Source organism: Schistocerca serialis, chromosome 3 (assembly GCF_023864345.2).
Source record: "Schistocerca serialis cubense isolate TAMUIC-IGC-003099 chromosome 3, iqSchSeri2.2, whole genome shotgun sequence".
In the NCBI taxonomy this organism is placed as follows: Eukaryota; Metazoa; Arthropoda; class Insecta; order Orthoptera; family Acrididae; genus Schistocerca; species Schistocerca serialis.
The window spans coordinates 432,679,157-432,693,083 of NC_064640.1; the positions used below are offsets into that span (position 1 = coordinate 432,679,157).

At 41.0% G+C, this 13,927-nt stretch overlaps 1 protein-coding gene across 1 annotated transcript in view; it reads left to right on the forward strand.

Moving 5' to 3' along the window:
* The first annotated feature begins 1,436 nt into the window (after positions 1-1,436).
* LOC126470318 (cyclin-dependent kinase 10) overlaps positions 1,437-13,927 on the forward strand; it is a 125,348-nt gene continuing 112,857 nt past the window's right edge. Inside the window, exon 1 of the mRNA XM_050098095.1 lies at positions 1,437-1,609. The gene's annotated coding sequence lies outside the window, so the exon portion shown is untranslated. The remainder of the gene's footprint in view (positions 1,610-13,927) is intronic.

A 13,927-nucleotide genomic window follows, 5' to 3' on the forward strand; every position in this document is an offset into this window, starting at 1 on the left:
ACATTATGACAAATTATCCTTTCTCATAAAGATACATAGAGCATACTATAAGCATTTGCGCTGGGAGGCATCGTCCGTGAGCTGCAATGCTCTTGTTTCATGACCATGCCAAGAAAAAATAAACATAAAACTCAAAACAGCATTTTCTACCAAGGAATAAGTCTGTAAAATAAATTACCAGAAGAGATAAAAGAAATTCCAAAAATACACTTATTTAAAAAGATAGCTAAAAAGTACCTGTTATGTAATACATTTCGTACATTGAAGGATTACTTGGCTAAAACAGAGTAGGGGTTATACAAATAAATAATAATAATGATCATAAAATATCAAACATTCCACATAACACTTTCACACTATGATTTTTCCCTTCTTTTTTCCTTTTCTCGAAAAATTTACCCTCAAGCTATGCATTGCTCAATACACACCTCTTCCTCTTTCTGAGCTCAACATCTCACTCATTGTAAAGGGTTGCTGACTCAGTTTTTCAGGATAGCAAATGGGAAGTTGTGGTACAGAAAATGGCCCAGAGATCACCAGTGTGTATGTGTGTTTGTGTGTGTAGTGAGTGAAGTGCTGTGAATCAATGTGTTTATAGTGTGTCCAGTGAATGACAGTGAGATATGAGTGAACAGCGTAGTATTACATTATTCAATAAGTTATTTCTAAAGAAAAGTATTGTATACCAGGAGTAAATCTAATGATTGTCTCTAACCAGAAGTCTGTAAATGTATGTGTATACGAATTAGCTTATTTTAAATTGGTCTAAACTTGTACATACTTTGGCATGTCCTATATCCTTGTAAAAATAGATCTACGGATGAATAAAGCTACTACTACTACTATGAGACGAAATAATGTGGTGCGTGGTTTCTGTGGTGACTAAGATTGTCACGCGGCAAACCAACCAGTGAAAGTACATATCCCGTTTGAAAGCGCCTCGCGTGGCGCCGAGCGGTGTCACGTGATCGCACAGTAGCATCCACAGTGGGGCATCCACTGTGCGCACACGACCCCCAGTAGGCGACCGTGGCACGCTGTTATCGACCGCAGAGCCTGCTTTCTCGACTTTGTGCAACTGGACACGTGTAGACTCCCGTGACTGAAAGAGTTTTGGAATATAGTCTTGTGCGTCTGTAATAATACATCGCAAAGTTATTGGAAAATTTCTACGGTTTGAAGGATGACTTACTTGAATTGATCGCATACATTGTGAATGTGCATTTTTACATCAGTTTTCATTTCAGCATGTAATAATGAAAGATAACCATATATGTGTTATAAATACCAGATATGGACATTATACTCTACAAACGGCTAGAAAAACCATACGGCATTATCACTACAAATATGATCGTTTTCTTAGCAATTATCGATAGTGTTTTATCGATATCTTGCACAGAACGAGAGTAGTGATAAGAAAGAGGCATATCTTTAAGCCACAGTGTGACCAAACAGTTGAAATTATACGGTGGAACGCTAGTGAAAACAACCGGAAGGTATTCGTGTTGTGTATTAGAAGTGGTGTCGGGGGCGTGTGTTATTGTTTTTGTAGTACTACAGACGCCAAAGAAACGTCTGTCTCCCGCCGGTATTCTCGGCGGCGAAGGTATAGTATTCCTTTCAATATTTTCCGTGTGCAAACTGTTGGGCTCTGTTGTGCTTGTAGGGGAGGATAAGCAAAATTATCAGTGTAACAAACAGATATAGAAGCTTAATGGAAACACTCAATTGCAATAAGAAATACATCGCCACCGACCAAGTACACCCTGTTCGTAGCACGTATAATAGCCATGAGGGTGCGTAGGAAATACTGTGCTGCACGGTTTCGTCGTTATCTATTTAGTCCTGCGTGAAACTTCCACAGGAATTAGAAGGCCGATCTACTAATTCATAGCATTGTAGTGTGAGTAATTTTCCAATGATAGCTCCGGAAGACCACCTATGAAGTATTATGTTCTTCCACATTACTCAGAAGCATTTGCAACTTATGATTTCTCTGGGGAATATCTATCATCAGGGGTAATATTCTTGAGTAAGCAAGAAAGAAAATACCTGTAGCAGCACATTCATCTCCACTGCAAGAGTTTTTTTGCGGCGGTTAAATCATGTTCCAGGTCACGGAGCCACATTATGAATTTCAAAACTGCAAGCAAAAGCTATATAAAAAAAAGAATTGCAAAATTACGTTTTGCGGTAGCCGCCTTTAGTCGGTATGTTTAATCTGTTGTCAGCTGACGATGTCATGTGGAACATATGTAGGTTTCGGTTTCCGCCAGAGGGTGAGATCTGTCTATAATTAGTAACGTAGTTAAGTCTGCATAGAGCGCGCGAAACCGCGGATACGGAGTGGTGAAACTCTCGTGGGCTGTTTAACCAAATCCCCGCATTTGGTAGTGAAGATACTATCGTGAAAACCTGCACTGTGAAGTGCATTTAGTTAAAACTGCAAATGCATATCGCGTTTTTGCATCTATTTTTGTTGTTGGATACACCTTAACCTTGAGCTCATGCTGATAGCATAGTTGTATTTTACTACAGCAGAGCGTATTTTTGAGCCCATGTAGTGAATTGAATGTGTACTTTTGTGTAGCTTAAGGCTGCACATATCGATGAATTGTGCTTGTAACTGCCTACTGGGTGTTTGCCTTTGGTTAGTAGGAGATTACACTGAACACTGCATTGGTAATGTCAGTTTATTTATGAAGTTATTTCTTAGGTGGTACTCGGGTTTTGGATACTAGAAACCAGTATTTTGATTTTCTAACTTGACTTTCCCCGTTATGCGTACATCTGAAATCATTTGATGCTAAACTCAGTCTTATAACTGGGATTATTCTAACCAAATTCGATAGCTGTTCAGAGAAAAGTGTAAGTAAAAAGTAATAAATAATTCCTGTTGGTTAGCGTACTATAATCAACAGCACAGCAAAAAAATTGCTGGTATTGCTCATATCTAAAATGTAGAGTTGCCATAGATTTTGATTAATATATACTGCTGTGCCACTTCATTTTAGTATACTATAAAGTAGAGCGTCAGTTCTTTTTTCACACAGTAAAAGATTCCAGATGTTAGTGTGCCCCTTACTTGTAAATATTTTGACGCATTTAAATTGTGTTAGCTGTATTACACACATTTTTTCAGCATCATATAAAGGCTCGCTCTGTGAAACCATTACAATGAATTTTGGACACTAGTCCGGCCTTGCGGAATATGTGGATCTGATATTTGAGGATATATTTCAGAGACAAGATCGCATTTAAATACTAATTTTGAGTTGATGACCAGTTTAACAGTACTTTGCTTTAATCTTCGAATCTGCAGTACGACCTAGACACACATTTCATTTGTAAACAGTAGTAATGAAATACACAACTATATTGTTTCATATATACAGGTAACATACCTCATCATTTAGAAATACAGTGTGTGTGTCGTACTGCAGATCCGAAGATGACAGCGAAGTACTGTTGAAACCGGTCGGCGATTCAAAATAAATGTTTAAATGGAATCTTGTCTATTAAGTATGTCTTCAAGTACCACAATCTGCAGATCGCCTCTGATCGGAATGTCTCCAATGTAGAAGTAGGTGTATGTATTGATATTATATATCAAGCTTTTCTGTTAGCACTGTGTACAGAAGACACATTTGAAAAGCTGTGTGCTAGGTTTTTTTAATATTTTTTTTAAAAATAGATATCGTACAGATTTAGCTGTTACTCCTCTTGTGTTTTGGGCTGTGTGGAAAACAGTGTGAATTGTCTGTTGCCTAATTTTTCCCTATTTCGTGTTGTCTGCTCCTGATTTCAGTATAACGTCCTGCAGTTGTGCTGCTGATTACTGTGAAATGAAATTCATAAATTATTCATTTCACGTCTGGAACATAACAGAGAAGAGTGTAGTGTAGCGAATGCCTTGTTTACATTGTTATCAGGTTGAGAGATTAAAATTGTGCTGGTACTCGGACCCGAAACTGGAACTCTGAGTTGGGTCGTAGTGTGCGAGAAAGTATATCTCGGCAGATTTTATTTTTGTCACTGAAGGCAAATATGAGTCTCGGAATGCAATTTGTTAGAAAAGGCCCAGTTAACGTGCGTTCCACGGCATAGTAAAAGTTTTATTCCATCATCAGATCTTTTCAGTTTATGCGCGCAAGACGCATTAAAATTGTCTCAGTGTTTCTGTACCGGTGCAATTATTGTGTTTCCTAAATTACCTCATCAATTTTCAGAGACCGTAGAATGTGGTCACATTCACCGTTACGGATTCTAGGTATTCTCAAAGGAAAAAAAATCATGGAGTCTGATGTGTTTCCATGTGCAGTTAAAAACAGTAGCAATCGTCTAGCAGTATGCAAATGCTTTCCCACTGTGGGTTCACTAATATTTGCGTGTATATTATAAGTAAATGTCGCACTGAACATCTTAAGAAATCGTCATCTCTGTGCCATAGACCAAATTAGGATACTAAAACATGTTCAAGTGTAAGAGTAATCAAATTATTTAATTTTAATCCAAAACTGAAATTTCGATAAAACTGACTTTTTACAAGCTCAGATTACGTACTATGAGCTAGTTTAATCAAGTGTGCTAATATGTGTGTGGATTGTATACCCTTTGTACCCATGGAATATGGACCAAAGTGTTCGCAGCTCTGTCGGTAATACCATCCGGTTGAAGGAATTTGTTAAATATCGAGGCTCCTGCACACGCTTCAGTACTGCATATTAAAGGGTGCCCACACAATAGTTTGTAGTTGGGGGGGGGGGGGGGGGGCTTTGTGGCTGGACCTGGGGATACGGTATGTTTTTTATATTTTGGAAGACGAATGCCGACTTGTCAGTAGCCAAAGAAATGTTTGAGATCCGGCCATGTTAAACATCAATGTAATACTGATGTTTAAATCGTTTTCTTGAAATAAAAACACCTGAATGTGTTATATTTTATTTCTTTTCCTGAGAGATATGAGGGGGGGGGGGGCGCAGCCCTTGTGCGTTTTGTTCTGTTAGCATATAGGGTGACTTTTGCACAAGCATTATAAGCTATTTTCCCTTTAAAATATATTTACTAACTAAACTCTGTCTATACCACATTTTTAGTACTGCAATAGTCAGTTTCGCCGAATTAGACCACAGTAAGATCTAACGCAGAGAAGAGAGGGGGTGAGTCTGACGGTAGCTATCACCAACTACGCGTCCCGTGCGCACCAGCTGTTGCCAATGGCATAGCTACCATTGTCTGCTGCATTTTTTATCTGAAAGTGGCCTAATTAGGCTGAAACTGATAATTGTACTATAAACAGCATAATCTATGTACAGTGTTTTGTTCATCGAGTTATAAAAATAATTAATCATCGAGTCGCCTCTTGGTGACACAGTACAGTCTTTCAGTTTTTATCGTCATTTTCTACTGCCGTTTGCTTAAAATATATCGCCCATTAAATAATAGTATTAAACTCTCACGAAGAATAACTGCCCTTCTTTAATTTTAGTACTTGTTATTATCTAATTTCGAACATAAGAGCGACACGTTTTCTTAAAAATTGCGTCGTGTAACATGGTGTTATTTCTCTTTCATCTTCCTCTTGTTAACTGAATCACAGTGTGCAGAGCTTTCGATATTTTGCAGTCTAATGTTAGAATGTAGGATCGAAGTTTATTAAGGCAGTGCGTGTGAGTTTTAGTATTTAAGGCAGACATGTACTCTGTGTGAATCAAGAAGCCAGCCTGTACATGTATCGTTCGGAATTAGTCATTTAGAAGAGACGGTAAGAACTTCCCTTCACCGATTTGATTTAGATTGACCGTTAGAAAATAATACGATTGTTTGCGTGACCATCTTCCGCAGTAGCTGTTAAAATCTGTTGCTATTGGTTATCCGTCTTGACTGACTGCAGTGTAATTAAAAAGAATTATACCAGATGCGTTTTGATTTTATTTATAAAGCAACATCCGTGGTTATTCTACAAATTGGATACATACGTTTGTACATTTTTGGTTGTTTTAGGTTTAAAGCAGCGTTTTGTTTATAAAGTTGGTGTGGAAATTACTTACGGCGTTTGTTTCCATTATTCAGAACTCTCGTAATATTAAGGTGTGCTTGCTTGCCGGCCGGTGTGGCCGAGCGGTTCTAGGCGCTTCAGTCTGGAACCGCGCGACCGCTACGGTCGCAGGTTCGAATCCTGCCTCGGGCATGGATGTGTGTGATGTCCTTAGGTTAGTTAGGTTTAAGTAGTTCTAAGTTCTAGGGGACTAATGACCTCAGATGTTAAGTCCTATAGTGCTCTGAGCCATTTGAACCATTAAGACGTACTTTATATCGCTCCCAATTTAGGATTTGCTTTTTAAAGAGAGTTGATTTCGTTGTTAGCCAAATTTTATTGTCTGTACTGTCGCTAGTATACAAGAATTCCGTCGCCGAGCTAGTAAGCGCCTAGTTTCATGAACTGAGGTATCTGCCTCGAAACTAGTTTTTAGTCATTTTTTCTTCATTCCTCCTTGATTTTAGCAACAGATATACGTGATACACAAAACTGTGATGAGCGAGATCTGTTTATGAACATAACGAAGTTTGTTTTGCAATAAACACACTGAAAAAAAAACCATTCACATGGGAAAATGAGCGTTCATTATATTTCCTTTATGGAGCAATAATTATTGTTTTCCATGTTTCTACGATCATCATCATCATCATCATTCGTGCAGTCCACCATAGGTTTCATATTATAGTTGTCCCATATGTAGTTACAATAATATAGATAAAATGACTATTGATTAGCTTGAACGTTATCGTGTATCCTTATTTCCAATCTCTTTACGAAATTTTTTCGCTATTTCTTGGGATAAAGATTATGAAAATACTAAATGAGCTATTAAATATTGAAGATTTCCACAGTCATAATAAATAAGACGTTAGTATTACGTGGGAATGAAAAAAAGTATAGGCAGGGAGATTCGATCCAGAGACAGAGTTTATGAAACCAAGCACTTACTCCCTCGGTGACGGACTCCTCGAATACTAGCGCACATACAAACCATATAAGCACGCCTAAAATTTTTAAACTCGATGTTCTCGAAAACAGCTGAGAGCTGCGCCTTTCAGTTCTCACATGTTGAGGTCCTAGTCGTGCCCTACACACCCTTCCAATATGAATCAAATCGGTGAGGCGAAGTTCTTGCGGTTCCCTAGTTGGCGTAATAACTGGTAGTCAAGCTCTCAAGCGAGGAAGCACGTGGCCCACCACATGCGAGCAAGGCCGACTGAAGCGTTCCCCGTGCGGCGGGATGTGCAGTGGGGAAGCGTTGATGGTTACGGCAACACCGGATGTTGCTATGGAAACGGCCTCGGCACGCGGCCGGTGTCAGGTATAATCGTCGAGCACCCACAGCTGCCCCTCTGAGTCCCAGCTTTACTAATACTGCAGCCAAACGAGAATGTATTATTGCAAGGAAGAAACGCGCACTCGCTTCAGTCACTTGATGCAGCATAATTCATCTCATTTAATAATAACAAAACTCGTAATTACAACCAACATGTAATGTGCTCAAGCTAAATAGAAAACCTAAAATCATTTAGGGAACTTATTAGTTTATCCATGTTTGGATGATTGTGATTCCGCAACTGTCGTTCGATTAATGAAATGCAGCTTCAGATGCGGAGCGACTTTTTGTTACTTTATGGAGCTTTTTGACAGATCAAACTGACTCGCACAAGCTTTAAAGGACTCGTAAGTAAGGCAACGTCCAGTTCAAAGTTGTGCACACACAAAGTGATGGTTGAAATTAACGTCGACGAAAGGTACAGTAGCTTGTCATTGAAATTTATACTCCGCCTGCGTAGCTGGGTGGTAACGTGCTTGCGTCCCATGCACTGGGCCTGGGTTCGATTTCCGGCCGGGTTCAAATGGCTCTGAGCACTATGGGACTTAACATCTGTGGTCATCAGTCCCCTAGAACTTAGAACTACTTAAACCTAACTAACCTAAGGACATCACACACATCCATGCCCGAGGCAGGATTCGAACCTGCGACCGTAGCAGTCGCGCGGTTCCGGACTGAGCGCCTAGAACCGCGAGACTACCGCGGCCGGCCGTTACACGTGGTGAATGTTCGCAAAGTGACATAGGGAGATAAGCATTGTCAAGCAAAATTCTAAATAACAGTTAACTGATGCTAGACGTTTATGACGTGACAGCACTCGTCTTGTAAGAATATTGTATTACTCCGTGTAACTGGGGCTTTAACGGAACGGTCTGTGTATTTCTCTGTTCCCCTTTGGTGTGAACACGACGTTACTGCTGTATGTCTTTTCGGCTAATGCAGATAAACATCCTCTGTTACTCTGCAGAAGTATTCAGCTGGGAATAAAAACTTATATAACCTAATCTGTCTTTGTAAGTTGTAACAAATTTCTCAAATTCAGTCGTCAAGAGTATGGCACAAATACGTACTTAAACGATAGATGAATTTAAATGCAATATTCCCAGGTCAATTTCTGTTGTTACATTATACTTTGGTTTCGGTTACGTGGTTAACATATTTTCAAAATTCGGTAACTGGGGTGGAGAAAAAAGGAAATTACTAGTGCATTGTAATGCTGAAGGACGGTGATGTGTATCACACGTCGGAACATCCTATTTAAAGTTTACCACGTTTTTAATTATGCTTTGGACAATATTATGTACCTTCTTTAAGGGCAGTTTTCTCCACATTTTTCAAACTAATTGAAGCAAATAATGACTGGCTGGACATCAAACGTTCAAATAGTCAACAAAACCCTTTGTGCCCTAGTCACGGCAGCTACTGACAGTGACCTGAAAATAGAACAGGGAGCCGAATGTTTAGTGATGAACATGCATAAACAATCAATCTTCCTAGGTTTACGGTGCTACTGAAAGCAACGCCCAGGACAAAATATCAGGACGATACCTTGCGCAAAAAAAAAAAAAAAATAAAATAAAATAAAAAATAAAAATAAAAAAAAGATTCGAGGTGGAGTTTGCTGGAATGAAAGAAATAAAAAACAAATATATACAACCCATTAAACTGGCAAACACATCGTATCGTCCGTCGTAGTCCTAAAGTTAGTTTTGTTACTTTTCTGCGCGACATTGGCTGGAACAATGTAGCGGAGAGATCACAGAGTTCACGAGACTTGCACAATGGTGTATAATTAAGAAAGAAAGAAAGAAAGAAAGAAATACTTTCTGTAGATTGAAAAAAAGTAGTTGTATGTCGACATTAAAACAAACTATATCAGTCACACACGTACAATGTACAAAAACATCACAGAATAGCATAATGAATTTTGAACACCTAGCTTAGTGTGGGCCGGTTTGAAACTTCCTGGCAGATTTAATACTATGTCTCGGACGGAGGCTCGCACCCGGAATCTTACCTTTCGCGTTTCGGCTTAGGCACGACTCACAACCCATCCTCCCAGTTTCACATCTGTCAGTAACTCACTCGTTTTTAATCTCCATGGAAGTTTGAAAACAGCGCATACTCGGCTGCAGATAGAAACATTAATTCTGGAAACAGTCCACTCTGTTGTGGATAAACCATTTCTCCGCAATATCCTTTCTTCCAGCATTGCTAGTCCCGCAAGTTTCGCAGTGAAGCTTCAGTGAAGTTTGGGCGGTGGAAGAGCGTTTCTGGCAGAGGTGAAGCTGTGAAGGCGAGTCGTGAGTAGTGCCTGGATAGCTGTCAGAAAGAGCATTGCCCGTGAGGGCAAAGTTCCAGGTTCGAATCCCATTCCGGATCATTATTTTAATCTGCCATGAGATTTAATCACAAGACATGCTTGACATGTAGTATCATGATATGCATATGAAACCGAAAGTGTATACTTTGGTGAAAGCATTTTATAGTCAGTTACACTTGTTTTCTGCACAAACAAATTAGAACTGTTTAGCCGGAGATTAAAACACTACTTTCGCTACGTCCATGAATCCTTGCATTCTACGCCAGAGCAGTCTTGTGCATCTGGCTGTTACAATCGCATCTGTGAGTTCACAGTGATTCGAGGTGGAGTTTGCTGCCGGACGGAGTGGCCGAGCGGTTCTAGGCGCTACAGTCTGGAACTGCGCGGCCGCTACGGTCGCAGGTTCGAATCCTGCCTCGGGCATGGATGTGTGTGGTGTCCTTAGGTTAGTTAGGTTTAAGTAGTTCTAAGTTCTAGGGGACTGATGACCTTAGATGTTAAGGCCCATAGTGCTCAGAGCCATTTGAACCATTTTTTTGGAGTTTGCTGGAATGAAAGAACTAAAAAACAAATATATACAACCGATTAAACTGGCAAACACATCGTATTCGTCCGCCGTAGTCCTAAAGTTAGTTTTGTTACTTTTCTGCGCGACATTGGATGGAACAATATAGCGGAGAGATTACAGAGTTCACGAGACTTGCACAATGGTGTATGTCCTGAGGTGACAAAAATCTTGGGGTAGTGATATGCACATAATATACTGATGGCGGTAGTATTGCGCACACAAAGTATAAAAGAGCAGTGCATTGGCAGGTTGCCGGGTGATTATGGCCACACGACGGGAATTAACAGATTTAAAGCGCGGAATGCTAAATGGATGTAGACGCATGGGACACTTCATTTCAGAAATCGTTAGCGAATTTAATGTTCTGAGATCCATAGCGTCAAGAGTGTGCTGAGAATACCAGATTTCATGCATTACCTCTCACGACAGTGTAGAGTTGTCAATGGTAATACACAGGCAACACTGCCTGAAATAACCGTAGAAATCAACGTGGGACGTACCACGAACGTATCAGTTAGAACAGTGCGGTTAAATTCGGTGTGAATAGACTATGGTAGCAGACGACTGACGCGAGTGCCTTAGCTAACAGCACGCCATCGTCTACAGCGGTTCTCTTGGGCTCGTAACCATATCGGTTGGACCCTAGACAACTAGAAATCCGTGACCTGGTCAGATGAGTCCCGATTTCAGTTGGTGAGAGGTGATGGTAGGGTTCGAGTGTGGCGCAGACACCACGAAGCCATGGACCCAAATTGTCACCAAGGCACTGTGCAAGCTGGTGATGGCTGCATAATGCTGTGGACTGTGTTTACGCGGCGTGGAATGGGTCCACTGGTCCAACTAAACCGATCATTGCTTGAAAATGGTTATGTTCGGCTGCTTGGAGACCATTTGCAGCCATTCAACGATGGAATTTGTATGGGTGACAATGCGCCATGAAACAGGGCGATTGGTTTGAAGAACATTCTGGGCAATTCGAGCGAATGATTTGGCTACCAAGATCGCCCGACATGAATCGTATCGAATATTTATGGGACTTATCGAGAGGTCAGTCGTGCACAAAACCCTGCATTTTCAACACTTTCGCAATTGCGGACGGTTGTAGAGGCAACATGGCTCAATATTTCATCAGGGGACTTCCAACGAACTTGTTGAGTCCATGCCACGTTGAGTTTCTGCACTACGCCGGGCAAAAGGAGGCTTCAAATGTCCAAATGGCTCTAAGTACTATGGGACTTAACGTCTGAGGTCATCAGTCCCCTAGAACTTAGAACTACTTGAACCTAACTAACCTAAGGACATCACACACATCCATGCCCGAGGCAGGATTCGAACGTGCGACAGTAGCGGCAGCGCGATTCCGGACTGAAGCGCCTAGAACCGCTCGGTCACAGAGGTCGGCTGGCAAAAGGAGGTCCGGCACGATATTAGGCGGTATCCCATGACTTTTGTCACCTCAGTGTGAATATCTGTGGAAATACACTACCGTTATTCAGAACGGATGCATGTTCTACACTTCATTCGTTTTTTGAACTTCAAAAAACTATCAGTACCATTTTATAGACTGTTGTATTGGTACAAATCTCTTTACCAAACGTTTAATTTAATTTTAATTTTTGTCTGATGGATGGGAAAGGGTTTAACGAAGTACGGTATGCAGTTTTATGCAGTTCTCATCACCTGGTATTTAACATAACTAAACAGTACAATTCACGTACTTACAATGCACGTATTCATTTAACCTATCATTCCCAATGTATTTGTTGGGTACGTCCAGTAATTTATAGTATCATTTGCTTAACTAGATCTTAATGAATGAATCAAACCACCAGACTTGCAAAGTTATATTCCTCAGATAACGTGTCTTTTAGGCACGTTTTTCTCAGAATCACCACCACCAAACTACATAATCCTGCCATATTCATTTTTCGCTACACGTTTAGTACCTTACTCTTCCTTGGTATTTTAAACGTTGTACTAGTACCGAAAAAAAGATGCAATAGTGTATATAGCTCGTATCACTGCCATATCATTCACCGTTTGACAACGGTCATAACTCCGGAGTATTGATGTAAAGTTACTTCTCTTAGTGTCTTTTCCGTAAGCTTACTGATTTTCCAGGCCATCTCTGATACAGTTTGGTTCACTGTAAGTTCATGAGAGGAAAGTATGTTTTGACCACGGCCCCTGTTATGTCTGTACGATCACAAGGTAAACTGCCTCCCGTCTTTTATACAATAGCAAGTGGCTCATTGGGTCGGTGCCAGACTATAAATCCAGAGATTCCGCCTTCAAGCCCCAGTCAGACGAAGATTTTTTCTGTATGTATAACCTATTTCACCTGTAGCAGTGAATTAATATTGTGAAAAATGTCATGCCACACCGTATTTGAAGTACACTTTGAGCTGTAGGTAGCACTATATCAGGCAAAATAAGTAAGTTCAGAGGACAGAGGAAAGCAAGGCATACCACTTCCAACAGGACCATGCGTAGTAAAGTAATGTGATTTTCAAACCAACCTGCGTGTCAATGACAATGCTTCTATCAGCACAGTCAGTGCAACGAATCACTGAAAACACACATTGACTAAAATTTAAAGACGCTTTGTTGATTCTCATGTGAAGCGAATAAATGTCAAACAATTGCAATTTATTAACAATCGTCCACATCTGATGGAAAAGAAATGATGTGAACGTGACGATTTATGGTTGTGAATGTTGCCTAGGGAAACTGGGCTGACATGAGCGGAATGCGTTCGCTTACTTACAATGTATTGACACACAGCCATTATAAACTGGACAGTTGTGTAATGACGCCAACGCATCCTTACAGAAAAGGTGACAAGTATACTGTCAGGTGATTCCGAGGTACCAGGTACCGACCCATCATGAAACACCCATATTAGTACGTGGCGTAGCCTCCACGGGCGGAAAATCGCACGAGTCACTTCTCATTCCGTCGTTTTCCACACGTCCAGGATCGAAGACAAGTCCGGAGATCGTGCTGGCCAGGGAAGTTGTTGCACTTCTTGCAGAGCACGTTGAGTTTCACGGGCGGTGTGTGTGAGAGTATTATCCTGTTGAAAAAACACACCACTTTCCTGTTGTAACAATGGCAAAAGAACGGGGCTAGCAACATTCTGCATGTACCAAGGGTTGGTTAGCGTTCCCTCCTCCAAAAACACCAAAGGCGAATGAGAGTTGTACGTAGCTTATCGTACCCCAGACCATAAGCCTGGGTTGGGGCCAGTGTGTCTTGGACGAATGCAAACGACGAGACAGCGCTCACTAGGTCTACGTTACACGCGCAAATGACGCTCACTTGCGTGCGGGCAGAATCTGCTTTCATCGCTGAAGACCGAGGCACGCCATTGCATCTTCCAAATGATCCTCTGAAGGCACCAGTCGAGCCATGGACATCGATGCCGTGGCGTGAGCAGAAGACGGGCTAGAGGTGCGTAGTGCCACTGCTAATAACGGTACCGCAACAGTTTGTGTTGACACATCTGGGCTCACAAGCCCTCTTATCTGTGCTGCCCTTACAATACGTCGATCCTTCCGTGCTGCATCTTCGTCCAGAGCCTCATCCACAGTTATGAGAATGTTCGCGTGACGACTGATACCAGCATCATTGCGCAACTGACGCAGAACGTCCATC